The 13,928-nt window shown below is 44.3% G+C and overlaps 1 protein-coding gene and 1 pseudogene across 1 annotated transcript in view; one reads left to right on the top strand and one right to left on the bottom strand.

Moving 5' to 3' along the window:
• RAB31 (RAB31, member RAS oncogene family) overlaps positions 1-13,928 on the top strand; it is a 131,592-nt gene that overhangs the window by 3,595 nt on the left and 114,069 nt on the right. The window lies entirely within an intron of this gene.
• Positions 10,860-11,858, bottom strand: LOC121472199 (annotated as a pseudogene).

The raw sequence follows: 13,928 nt of genomic DNA, 5'->3' as shown, positions 1-13,928 counted from the left end.
GTCTCTGCCTCTCTCTCTCTCTCTGTCTCTCATGAGTAAATAAATAAAATCTTAAAAAAAAAAAAAAAAAGAGAAAGAACCTGCTAGCTCAGTGACTAAAAGAAGGACTCAAGGCCAAGTCTGAAAGTCCTCTTAATATTTTAGCAGGAGCCCTGAGCTCCTTTGTTCTCTGTGTTGGGTGATCCATCTTTTCTGGATGAAGTCTTCCATGTGGCTAGTTTTCAGCTTCCTGTTTTTCAGCCATCACCACAACTCCCTGGAGTCCCAGGATGACTGAGACCCTACAAGCCATATCCTCTGTTCCCATCACTTTCTCTTGGGCCCCTTTGAGAAGACCTTGGAGAATGCTGACCTCCTAACCAAAGTCTGGCTGTGTGGGGAGTATAAGGGGGCTAGTCTTCTTGTGCCTGGCTGTTTGCCTTGAATGCTGTGTGGTTACTCAAGGATGCACACTTTCCGTTTAGGGCACAAGATTGTTTTAGGCATGGGCAGTGCAGATTTTTATCCCTTTTAGCTGTAGTCTGCAACCTCTACGTGGTTAGAGTTTCCTGACAGGAGGGTCATTTGCAACAGGTGGAAGCCAGCACAAGCCAGTTCACATGTCTTCTCCACCTGGGTCTGTGCCTTTCAGGACTCTGAGGTTCGACATGTCTATCGTATTTCTTTTGGTGAGTGCTTCCAAGTGGAATCCACAGCAGACTGTGGAGCATTCTCTGAATGTTTTGTGCTCTTAGAAAAACCAAGGACTTAAGAGCTTTGGGCTTATTTAGGCTACCTGTTATGAATTCTTGACTCTCATTATTTTCATGGGTGGACTTTCTCATGTTTTTTCCTAAGTGTCTGTGAATGCCCTTTCCTGGGCTAAGGCAGGTCCCCCTTGGAAGCCAGCTGTGCAGGAGGATGTGCTTGATAGGGGCACACACTGGGAAGGGGGCCTCATTAGACACCTGGAGCCCAGGAGGCTTGTTCTTGTCAGTAAAGTGCCCGTCATCCCACATTGTAATCTGAACTAGCATTATGAAACATGTAGCTTAAAAACAGCCCTCTTAAAAACAGCAAAGTATGTTAAAAAAAAAAAAAAACTAACAAAAACAATATTGAGGCAGCAGCTGTTCCAACCCCAAAGGTGGAAAGCTTCCCAGTATGCATTTTTAACACACATCACCACGTGGCAAAAAGCAAGGGGAGAGAGAGAGAGAAAGGAGGAGGGGAGGAGTGGGGGTGGCGAGGAGGGGCAGGAGAGGAGCTTTCTTTTCATTATTTCCTCTGGGTGTGTACACTTAAAGACTCCTTCCGGTTGGAATCCCAAAGAGATTTATATTTGGACTTTGGTTGTCTTGACAACAGTTTAGAGATTTTTGCCACTTCCTCAACAGCTAAGTGGCATGGTTAACGACAACCGATGATGTCCTGCTTCTGGTCAGGAGCTTGGGGAAGCCTATCCTTCTGGCCTTTGAATCTATGTGATGCTTCTTCACAGAGCAAACACCTGGGATTTTGGTGTGATGTCTGGGCAGTGGACACGTCAGACGTGTGCAAATCCTCACATGAAGGGGCTGTGTGATCCTCAGAGGCTCCAGGAGCCAAGAGTGGGACAGATTTCTGCTCCCAGTAAGCAGATGAACCAGAGCTGTGGAACCTCAAATGGACTGCTCTGAGTGATAGTGAGCACCCCACCACCGAAAGCATTCATAAGGTTATGTGAATCTGTTAGAGTCATTGTGGTGGAAGGAAGGAGTGTGTAGGATGGGGGGGCTGGGCCAGGCAATCATCAGAATTGCTTTCCAAGTCTGAGATTCTAACATGCTCATTTGCAGTAGTTCCCAGAAACCAGCATTTCATGAGTGAGGGCTGGTGGACAGACAGGCTAGAAACCTAATTTCTTCCTTATTTTTCTTTTTAAGATTTTATTTATTTATTTATTTATTTTGAGAGAGAGAGCAAGAGCAAAGGGGGAGAGGGAAAGGGAGAAGCAGACTCCCTGCTGAGTGGGGAGCCCAATGCTGGACTCGATCCCAGCACCCTGGGATCATGACCTGAGCCAAAAGCAGACACTTATCCGACTGAGCCACCCAGGTGTCCCAAACATAATTTCTTTCTTACCAAACTTGATTCCTCTATAAATTGAACCCTTTATGGAAAGTGTGATTCTGGCTTGAAAATAAATATAAATGACATAGTGAGATATCTTTCCAGAAGAGCACAACATATGATAACACCCAGCACCCAGGCCTGGTGGGTGGAATCCACCAAGGTCTCTTTGTTCCCTGGTGTTCTTTTTTGTTCAGGGTCAGAATGACTGCATCTCTCTGTCAGCTTCCAGAGCTCAGTGCATCTCTGATGTGCATCAGAATCCCTTATGGAGCATTTTTAGACTTCTCATGGTCCCTCCCCATCCCTTGTCAGGCATGTGGCCCCCACCTCACCCCCTGGCCCAGTGTCACTGTTCCCTTGTCATATCCCTCAGAACTGCTCCAAGGCTATTGCCTTCGGAAAATACAAAACTTCACATTTTAAGATGCTAGGACGTGAAAAGATTTTGAACTCACGAATTAAGAAAAGGTCTTCAAAATTAATTGTGTCCAACAAGTTAGACCACTTTTAGTGTTTGCAGGTCTATGCAGATATTACACTTTATCTTTTTTTTTTTTTTTTTTAAGATTTATTTGAGGGAGAGAGTGCACATGTGTGCGCAGGAGCCTAACGGGGGGGCGGGGGAGGGGCAGAGGGAGAGAGAGAGAATTGCAAGCAGCTCCTGCTGAGCATGCAGCCCCACTCAGGGCTGGATTCCATAACTCTGAGATCATGACCTGAGCTGAAACGAAGAGTCTGCTGTTAGGCCGCTCAACTGACTGAGCCACCCAGGCACCGTGCATTTTCTTTGTTTTTATAATTTCTAATATGTACTTGAAAATGAATAGGCATTCATTTCCTCAGCCACTCGCCATTTATGTAGTGCTTCTTTCATGCCAGGAGCATGTGGGTGGCTGCAGGGAGACAGGACAGCCAAGATCCTTGTCTTTGAAGCACTCTGTCATTCCTGGGATGTGGACACATCAGCAATGAATTAAGTGACATCACTTGTATTCCTGCGACAGCACTTGCCACAGAGCCTGGTCACTCCCAGGCTGCCCACCATCCTGTTGACTCAACTATCTCCCTAGCATGAGGTCTTTTATTTTTAACTCCTCTTTACCCTTGTTTTATTTTAAAAAGTCTCAAACTCACAAAATATTGCAAAGAGTATTACAAGGAACGTCTGTAGATCTCTTATCTAGATTCGGTGGGGATGACATTTTGCCAATCTTGCTTTATCTCTCTGTCTCTAATATATTAAATAATACTATTTTTTCCCCTGAACTATCTGAAAGTCAATTGCTGACATTATACCGTTTGAACCCTAAATACTTAAGTATGTATCTTCTAGGAAAAAGGACATTTTCATGCACACTTGTGATACATCCAGAATTCAACACAGATATAATGATGTTAAGCATATGGTTCATAATTAGATTTTCCTGTTGTCCCCAAATGTCCAGAATAAGAGACCATATACTACATTTGCTTGTCATGTCTGTCATCTAAATGGTTCCCTTCCTTTCTTCTGCCACAAATGCAGGCTACTTGTCTTGTAGAAAGTCCCAAGATCTTGATTTGTCTGAGTGCTACCTCGTTGCTTCTTTTTGGTGAGAAGATAACATAGTAGGGGTTGAATGGTCTTATTTTTAATGTTCTCCTGCATAATATTAAAATTTTCTTTCCCATTTACCTCTATAGCACTCATTCAAAGAATATCTTTTAGCTTCTACAAGTGCCAGGTAGTGGTATGTCTGAGAAAAACAAAGAGCTTGGACCGTGCAGAGCTTATTACATTTTAGTGGAAAGGTGGGAAAACGGATTCTGTGGCTGGTTAGAAGGTGGCAAGTGCTATGTGGAAAAACAGACCTGGCCAGAGCTGGGGAGGGGCACAGGAGTTCTGGAAGGTGGGGAGCAGGTAGGCAGGTCGGAGGGTGAGAGTGAGTGCTCAGCCTCCAGGAGGAGACCAGATAGGGCCTCTGCTTTACCCAGGGGTTGACTTTGGTTTTGTAGCTTCTGTTGCATGATGTGATCACTGAGCTGCTGAGAGTCCTGTAGCTCCTGAAGAACTAGAGTTGTCTGTCTTGTTGCCTAACTTTGTCAGCAGAAATAAGGAAAAGAAAAGGGGGCTTTCACATCGGGGACACCTAATGGGTTTCTCACTGTTGAATCTGCTGTTTCGATGAATCTTTTTCTGATATATTTCCTTGCACTTGTTGCCTCAGACCTGCTCTAGCTTCTGTGGAGGTCATGAACTGGACTTCTTCTTGCTCAAGATTCAACCCAAAATGTAGCCCCAGGCTGCTTTCAGTTCCTCCAGAGCCACCTGGGGGACCTGTGTTATCAGAATGTGAATGAGCCCTGGGGGAGAGTAAGCGTAACCCAGGGGAAATCCTTTCCCTCATACTCTCTCTCTCTACTTTGAACAAAGTAACAGAGAGCTGGATCCCTTTTTCCCAAAAGTATTTGTTTTTCTAGAAGAAAAAGATAATGCATTATCCAGTATCACATCCTTTTCTCTCTCATAGTCGGTATTCTAACCAGAATCTGTAGGTGGAATGCAGAGTCCTAACAGGTGCTTCTGTCATAGACTTCTCTGAAAGGGAAGGAGAGAAAGTGGGAGGAGAGGGAAAGAAAGACAAGAGAAGTGGAGGAAGGTTGGGGAGGAGACAGGAAGAGAGAGAGAGAGAGAGAGAGGGAGAGGGAGAGAGGAATGCACGTGCAGTGTGTGCACAAACCAGCATGAAGAGTATCACATAAAAGCTACCCACTTGCCCTCTGCTGGCACAGGGAAAGAGCAAAGTGTTCCTGCGTTTTTGTTTATATGTTGCTTTTTTTTGTTTCTAGTCAGGCTATCGGTCAGGGCATTTACATTTATGGCAAGCTTAATGAAGAAAGTCTTAAAAAAAAAAAAAAGGCATAGCACCAATGCTACGTACTTCATGAACTTACCTTTCAGGAGTTAAAATATTTTCTCAACTTTTCCATAGTAATCTTCTGAAGAGCTACTTTCTTCATTATAAAGTAACACATGCTCATCCAAATTAAATTTTGAATCTAACTATGAAATGAGGGCAGTGATTGAGTAGTGAAATGATAAATGCTGATTTTCGTTTGAGACTACAAAGACTAGGCATCCAGGACTATGCCTTTAGCCTTGTTTCTTTATAATGACACATAATCATACAAACTTGCCACAGTCTTGTTTCCTCTTGTTAGCTGGAAATCCTGCAGGCAAGAAGAAATCTGTCCACCTGCTCTCCGTAACCTCCTGGTTCCCCTTCTTGTAGCTCCTCTTTCCCTGTCTTTGGTGTTATGTTCAGATGACTGCTTTTAATGTTCTGATCAACATCAAGTTCACCGTCCTGCTCTATGGTTTTTTTGCTGTCTCTGTTCTTTCCTGCCCTGCAGGACCATTTTCTTCTATTCTTTTAATTTGTTTTTTTATTCTCCCCACCTCTCATGGATGAATCATCAGATTCATGGCTTGAGAGAGGCATCCGAGGGCTTATCTCTTAGAGGGAATGTTTCTAGCTGGTTCTTCACTTGCTTCCCCACCGCTGAATGAGGGAGTATGGCTGAGCTGAGCCTGGTGACCTTCCCTCCTGCTGCCAGGGTAGACCTGGCCAGAAAACCTGGCCAGGCTTCCCCTTTGGAGAGTAAAGTAGGCAACGGGGTCTATATAGTAAATGAGGGTTAACTGAGGGCTGTGTGCCTTGAGAGATGAATGGAGCTCCTCACTGCAGATGTGTTATGTGGCTGCTACGCTATAGGCCCAAGAGAACAGTTTCCAGAGAAGAAGGGACAATGTCCTGGAGGAGTTCAGTCCAGCAGTGTACTTGGTGTGATGGGGCACACATGGAAAACAACCCCAGGCCACCCCACGGGATGTCACATGTTGCTTCATTGCCCCATGTTCCCAGGGAGGGGCCGGGGAGCCTGGGAGAGGCCAGGGAGGGTGTGTGGGTGCCTGCTGCTGAGCCCAGTGCAGAGGAGGGAAAAGTTGTAGAGAGGGAGGGAGGGAGGTGCTGGTTACAATATGTATTCATGGACAGGATAAGGTTCTAAAAAAACTCATTTGTCGAAGTGGTTATCCCCATGGGGCGGGGGACTGATGTGCACTTAAAAATAACTTACTCTTTCTCTTCTTTTGTTTATTTAATGAGCATGCATTGCTTGTGTAAATAATTTAAAACCTCTTAAAAATTTGCTGCAGGGCCAAGGAGATGTTTGATGGGTAGAGATCCCTTTAGTTGTTACTGGAAATAACTGATAATTTGATAATAGAACTGGAAAGTAATTTGGGTGAGACCATGAGAGGTCCTTGAAATGTGAAGGTTATACCTTTGGGCTGTGAGGTGCCAGGTCTGTCACTGACGGGACACACACTGGAGTGGCTTATCAGGTCATGCTGTGCTCTTATCTGTGTGCGTCAGTATTTGGTCTGGCTGTGACCTCTCCAGGAGCAACAATGCTGGCTTCCCCACCCACCATCCTCAAATCTAGTATTTCTCAAAATGGGGTTTTGTCATTCTGCCCATGGGGGTAGTTTTCTGCACCTCTTTGTTTCAATGCTGTTCTTAATAATAAATAAAATTATTTATTATTTTATAATAATTAATTATAATGAATTAGTAATAATAAATAAAATTACATCCTGGATCTTCAGGGTGATCACTGTGTGACACAGCTGTGTCAACGTCAATGCCCATAAAAACTGGCTAATGAGACAAGAGCCAAGACAGAGTTAGTACAGAAATTAAGCATGGGTCCATGTGAAGACCCAGTGATCCTGCAGCACATCACATATTTTCCAGGCTCTGTGCTAGGGTTTGGGCATACAGCAGGTAGCAAATCGGACCCACAGTCCTGACCTTGTGGAGCTGACATTCCAGTAGGAGTGACCACTACTCATCAATACCTAGTACTGGTGATACTTGAGGTGGAGAGAAAGCTGGGGGCTGGGGGGGGCGGCCCTGGAAGTTCTGCCTGGGGGGGTGGTTAAGTAGGGGCTTTAGAAAGACCTCACTGAGAAGGCCTTTGGGTAAAGACTTAGAGGCAATATTCCTGAGTTGGCAGAGGGGACCCCCAAGGCTAGGTGGGAGGGGCATGCCTGGTGAGTTTGAGCGCCAACCGGCAGGCCAGTGTAGCCAGAGCAGAGTGACCATTGGGAAGGGAGCAGGAGGAAGTTTGGAACCTGAGTGTGTTGGGTCTTGTGGGCAGTGAGGGAACTGTGGCATTTCCTGGGCATCAGGTTGGGGGGACTGTTGGAGGTCTTGTGCAGAGCAGTAGCAATGGCCTGAGCTTCCTTTGATGCAGATGGCTCCAGCAGCTGTGTGGAGGGCCGACCACAGGTAGGGGAACTGGTGGAAAGCCAGGTCATGGTGATTTCCACTAGAGCGTAACAGCCTAGGCCGTGAGCAGGGTCCCATTCTGGCTGGTTTTTTTTTTTTTTTTTTTTTTTAAGATCTTATTTATTTATTCTTGAGAGACAGAGACAGAGACATAGGCAGAGGGAGAAGTAGGCTCCATGCAGGGAGCCTGATGTGGGACTCGATGTGGGACTTGATCCCAGGACCCCAGGATCATGCTCTGGGCTGAAGGCAGGCACCAAACCGCTGAGCCACCCAGGGATCCTCCCCCATTCTGGCTGTTAGAAGGTAGAAGTGAACACTTTACTGACAGATCACATGTGGAGTAGAAGGGAATCATACCATCATCACGTGGTGACAGTGTGCAGGGCTCTGCAGCCCTGAGCTTTATAAGGTTAGCAGAGCAACATTATCCATCACAGTAGACTGATACTCATCTGGAATGTTGTTGGTTTTATAGTTTAGTTTGTATTTAATTAATAGTTGTTTTTATTTTATAGTTTCAGAATAGTGTAAGCAGCTTGTGTGTACTTTTATTATTTGTATTTATTTACACTATCATTAATGTCTACCTTGGGATCCATGGTATTGCTTTTCCCCTTAAAAAAGCCAATGGAGGGATCCCTGGGTGGCGCAGCGGTTTGGCGCCTGCCTTTGGCCCAGGGCGCGATCCTGGAGACCCAGGATCGAATCCCACATCGGGCTCCCGGTGCATGGAGCCTGCTTCTCCCTCTGCCTGTGTCTCTGCCTCTCTCTCTCTCTCTGTGACTATCATAAATAAATAAAAATTAAAAAAAAAAAAAAAAAAAAAAAAGCCAATGGAGTCTTAAAAGGGCCGAGAAACACTGCTCTAACCACTAAGGCTGGCCCTCGGTTAATGAGCTACTGTCCCTCATGAAGTGTGCAATGTTGGCAGGACTGTGGGAAAGAAGGCTGGATTGCAGGACTCCGGGGCCCTGAGCATGCCCTCTACAATGTGCAGATGTGTTCTTAGCTATGCCAAGTGCTGGCCCAGGATGCTATTCACAGAGGAGTAGGCCTCAACTATGCGATGCGATCCTGCTACTTTTTCTGGTGTGATGCAGCTTATGGACAGCCTGGAAAATCCTAGACCCTCCCGTAGAGATACCTGGATTCTGTTGAAGCCTCAAAGTGCATGTGGCCAAATAAAGTAAAGAATGCATTAGGCTTTTAAAAGAATGTTCTCATAAAAGCATTATTTATATAAGCATGAGAATCATGAATTTAGTCATTTAGAAATCTCCCAGAAAAATTCATTTTAAAAGGAACTAGTAATAAATATGGTCTGTAGATTTTTCTTTTGTTCTACAGATTTTGAAAAGAAAGATCTCTATTTTAACAGCTAAGTTATATTATTTGTAGATCTCTACCTCATAGGTCAATCTTAGTAACATAACCTAATATGTACAATAAAAATAGAAATATTTTAAAGATATTGTTAAATTTTTGATTGTGTGATTTACTGATCCGAGTATGTTGCTGCTGTTAATGTGAATTGTGTTATTGTACATTTCACTTCCGTCAGCCTTGGGCTTCTGACTTGTGAATCACCACTGTTGTGTCACAGCTAACCAGACGTGCATATCCTTGTTCTTGTTTTCGAGCAGTGTAGTTACAGACACTCTGCTTGTGTCTTCATACGTCCTCGGCTTCTTCCTTACAAGTGCTATAATAGTTTATAATTGTCTTTACCCCTAATCCTAGTGAGGTCAGTAATAGTTGAGAAAGATTGATGCACAGTTGGAACTGGAACTAAAATATACTCTGTTCTCCTATCAAGAAAGCACTTCAGAATGCCTTTGGTTAAGAAGGACGTTGTTATATAAGGGCACCTGGGTGGCTCAGTTGGTTAAGCGTCTGCCTTTACCTCAGGTCATGATCCCGGGGTCCTGGGATCGAGTCCCGCATCAGGCTCCCTGCTCAGTGGAGAGTCTGCTTCTATCTTTCCCTCTACTCCACTGCCCCCCGCCCCCCGCCTGCTCATGTTCTCTGTCTCTCAAATAAATAAAATTTTTAAAAAAGAATGATGCTGCCATACAGAGGAGCTTGAAATCAGTCTGGTGTATGAATATCTCTGTAATCCTAACAGCTGACATGTACTCATGTGCCAGACACCATCTGAGTGTCTCATTTATCTATTGTTGTGTAACAAGCCACCGCACACTTAGCAGCTTAAAAGAACGATGTGTTATTTTTTTTTTTCATAGTTCTGTAGTTTGGGCTCAGAGGGCAGCTCTTGCCTGGGTTTCCTTGCTGGTTCAGGCCGATGCTGGCTGGGCCTGGAGCCATCTGCAGGCTGGGTCACTCCCATGTCTGGTGCCTGGGCTGGGGTGGCTGGACCAGCCAGGGCCAACCAGATGTCTCTTTTCATGTGGCCTCTCCACGCATTAGCTTGGGTTTCTTCATAGCCTGGAGTCTCAGCGTAGGTAGACTTGTCACCTGGGGGCTGGCTGTTTCCAGAGGGAGTGTTCCATGAGCTTGGGCAGAAGCTTCTTGTGACCTAGCCTCCTAGAACCCAGAATGTCATTTCTGCTACATGTAATTGATGAAGCAAATCACTAAGGCCAGCCCAGAAGCAAAGGGAGGAGATTTACACTCTGCTTCTTAATAGGAGGAGTGACAAGAATCTGTGGCCATCTTTCATCTCCTCCAACTGAGTAAGTGCTTTATATACATTCTGGCGTCACGGGACAGAAGGGTGCGTTCTCTTGTTGTCCTCACCTTGCTGATGAGGAGGCTGAGGCTCGGGGGGTAGTAACATGTACAAACACCACTAGTAAATGAAGCTTTGTGCATTAGGACTAGTTTTGTGTGACCCCAGAACCCAGTGCACTTAACTACTTTGCTGTGGTGCAAACCTTAACCATTATTAGTCACAAATTACTTGTTCACAGCTGGCATGTAGTAATGACAGAGCACTGCTGGTTCAATAGAAAGGGATCATTAAAAAACAAAGGGTTTGTGTTTAAAAAATAATCATCACGGAATCAGGTTTGAAGTACATACATGGAAGCAAAGGAGGCAAATTCCCATGTCAGGGTCCTGGCCAAGTGTTCTGGGAGGTAGGACGACAGATTCTCACTTCTAGGAATGTATTATGTATGAAGAGGCAAAGTGCAATATCGGGACTTGGTGACAGTAGGGAGGTCCTAACAAGTCCCCAGCTTCTCTAATGTATGGTGACAATGACAACAAAGCAACAGCACCTCGTAAGGCTGCAGTGGGCACTCCATGGATGTGGTATGCTTCCTGTCTCTGATTTGCGGGTGTGAGAGTCTTTTTTTTTTTTTTTCCAAAATGCCAAATTACCTTTATTTTGTTGAGATCTTTAACAATATAAAAAAGTTTATATTTCTTCATGGTCATATCTTTATCCAACTTTTCAAAGATTCAATAATAGAAACAGCCAAATGCTGCTACAACACAGAATAAACTGTCATTCATGAAAACATCACGAGTGTAGTTGTCAGTGTCAGCATCCCGGACACAGTGAGCAGCCGTGCTGATGGGGGTGGGGGTCTCAATGGGCGTGACAGGTTCTTAGTTGAAAGATCTGGAGGGAATACTCCTTCACCTCTTCGTTCTCCAATCACTACTTATACCACCATTTTATATCGGTCAAATCCCATTTCTTTTAATTTGTCTTTCATGGTTTCTGATAAACATTTTGTGAGCTGAGGCATTTCTTCTGGAGAGCATTCAGCATTTGCCAGCTCCTCCTTAAGCACAGCATGGATACAGTCTAACCACAGAGGGGCTGAACCTTTGCTGGACAACAGGCCGCAGACTCTAGGTATTCTCGGACTCTGAGTTCTTCTCGGCCCCAGGCAGCCCGTTGGCGGCGCCTACAGAGGAGGACGCCGCGGCCGCCAGAGTGGCTTGGGGTGTTGACTACTTTGCTCCAGGTCCAGAGCCTGTGTGTTGGGGAGCGGCCTGGAACCCAGGCTTTCTGGCCTTTCCCCATTTCCTGGCTCACGTGTACAGGAAGCACTGTTTTACTTTGGCCCTTTTATTCCTTTACTCTCTCATCAGATGCGTGTTAAGGGCTTGGTCAGCAATGTCAGTTTGCAAATTGTGATCAATCTGTAAGGAGGCCAGCCTGCTAGATGGGTGGGGCCTGTTAGATGTTAGAAGTTTCTAGGTCTGCTGGTACAATGTCATCACGACTGTGCCGACCTCCTGCCTGGCAGCTCAGCAGAGCGTGGCTCAGTCTCTGGGCAGGGAGACCCGAGTGCCTTTTCTGTCTTTGCCACTTAACTAACTCATGTAACTTCTGGGGCTCAGTTTCCTCCTTTGGAAAATGCTGACAATTTGCATAAGTAGCCCTTCTAACAGGGAGTCCTGCCTGGGAAATCAGAAAATTCTCTTACCTCTTCTGCCATGAACCATTTTACATCCTGATAACCTCAAGGCTTAGGGGAGTTTGAATAGATTGTTTCTACAAGAGGATTCCAATTTAGAAGTTTTCTTTAAACTTCTTTGCTATGGGATCTGCAACGCATAAGTGCTAAGTAATAGCTTTTGATTTATTCTGTATTATAGAACTTCATTATTTTTACTAAATTGACCAAATTTATAACATACTCTTTAAATTTTTATATTGAAGTGTAATATTCATATAAAAAAGTGCACAGATCTTAAATGTGGTGCACAATGGATTTTCACAAAATGAATACACCTATATAAACACAAACACAAAGATCCAGAAACAGTGTTGGCAGTTCCTCAGAAACCCACCGTGTTCCTCCTTCCTGGCATTAGCCTTCAAAAGGGAAAGAAGAAGAAAAAAAAAAGCAAAAAAGAAAGAAAAGTATTCTTTTTTTTTTTTTTTAACTATTCTTATGATTTCTAACACCATACCATTACAGTTGACCCTTGAACAATGTGGAGATTAGGGGCACCGACCCCCTGAACGGTTGAAAATTCATGTATAACTGTTGATGCCCCCTGAAACTGAACTACTGATAGCCTACTGTTGACCAGAAGGCTTACCGATAATATAGACAGTAGATTAACACCTATTTTGTATCTATTATATACTGTTGTTACAATAATAATAAAGTTTTCTCTAACTTCAAAGAAGAGAAAATGTCACTCAGAAAATTATGAAGAACAGGGCACCTGGGTGGCTCAGTCGGTTGAGTGGCTGCCTCTGGCTTAGGTCATAATCTCACGGTCCTGGGATGGAGCTCCACATTGGGCTTCCTGGTCAGTGGGGAGTCTGCTTCTCTCTCCCTCCCCCTGCTTGTGCTCTCTCGCACACTCTCTTTTCAAATAAATAAATAAATAAAATCTCTAAACTTTTAAAAAAGAGAAAATCATGAAGAAGAGAAAATGCTGTAGTGTATTTATTGAAGAAAATCTGTGTGTGAGCAGACCTGTGCAATTCAGACCTGTTCAAGGGTCAACTATATTTTTGCTTGTTTTTAAATTATAACATACTTTACTCAAGGATCTTCATTATTTTAAAGTAATTATACTAAAATTATTTAAATAAAACTGCTGTTTAATAGGAGCTCCTAAGCTCCTAGAACAGGAGCCTTGCAGCTGGTGGGTGGGGGGTGCCATCAGGTCACAGGGTGTGAGGACTGAGAGGCTGGCCTTGGCAGGTGGGGCTGAGTAGGCTGCAGTTGCCTGTGTCTATTGTCCAGTGCTAGACAACTAGCATCACTTTCCAAGGATAATGATTGGGACATGAAAAAGGTTGGAAAGCCATAGAGGCCTGTGTTAATTAATTAAATGGGAAGCATAAATTAGGTGTAGATAAATAAGCCTTTTAGAAGTGTTAAAGGGTGTTTGAAAGCAATTCTGTCAAGTATTAAAGATACCGTTCCTGTGTTTTTAAAGATTTTTACATTTATTTACCAGAGAGAGAGAAAGACCACAAGCAGGAGGAGCAGCAGAGGGAGAGGGAGAAGCAGGGTCCCCACTGAACAGGGAGGGAGCCCTGAGGACCCTGAAATCATGACCTGAGTTGAAGCCAGATGCTTAACTGACTGAGCCACCCAAGGGCCCCTACTGTCCCTATTTTTAGTGAAAAAAACCTTCTATGAAGAAAATATTTGTTAAGACCCTTCTTCCTTAAAGTTTTTTTATTTTTATTTTTTAGAGACAGTGAAGCCATGTGTGTGAGTGGTGGGGGAGGGGCAGAGAGAGAGGGAGAGAGAATCTTAAGCAGGCTCCATGCCTAGTGCTCAGCACTCAGCATGGAGCTGGGAGCCTTAGGTGGGGCTCGATCTCACCACCCTTAGATCATGACCTGGGCCCAAATCAGGAGTCTGGATGCTTAACCAGCTGAGCCACCTAGGTGCCCCTTCCTTAAAGTTCTTTTTAATGTCTAGACTTAATATATACTTGTAAAGAATAAAAATGGTACAGAAAGTTTCCAAAGTGAAAAATGAAAAGATGATCATCTTCCACTGGTAATGTCTTATGTTTTGTATGTTGTTTTCTAGATAT

The sequence above is a fragment of the Vulpes lagopus genome, chromosome 1 (genome assembly GCF_018345385.1).
Source record: "Vulpes lagopus strain Blue_001 chromosome 1, ASM1834538v1, whole genome shotgun sequence".
Lineage (NCBI taxonomy): Eukaryota > Metazoa > Chordata > Mammalia > Carnivora > Canidae > Vulpes > Vulpes lagopus.
The sequence above is the reverse complement of the archived record's forward strand: the minus strand, read 5'-3'. Positions and strand labels throughout refer to the sequence as shown.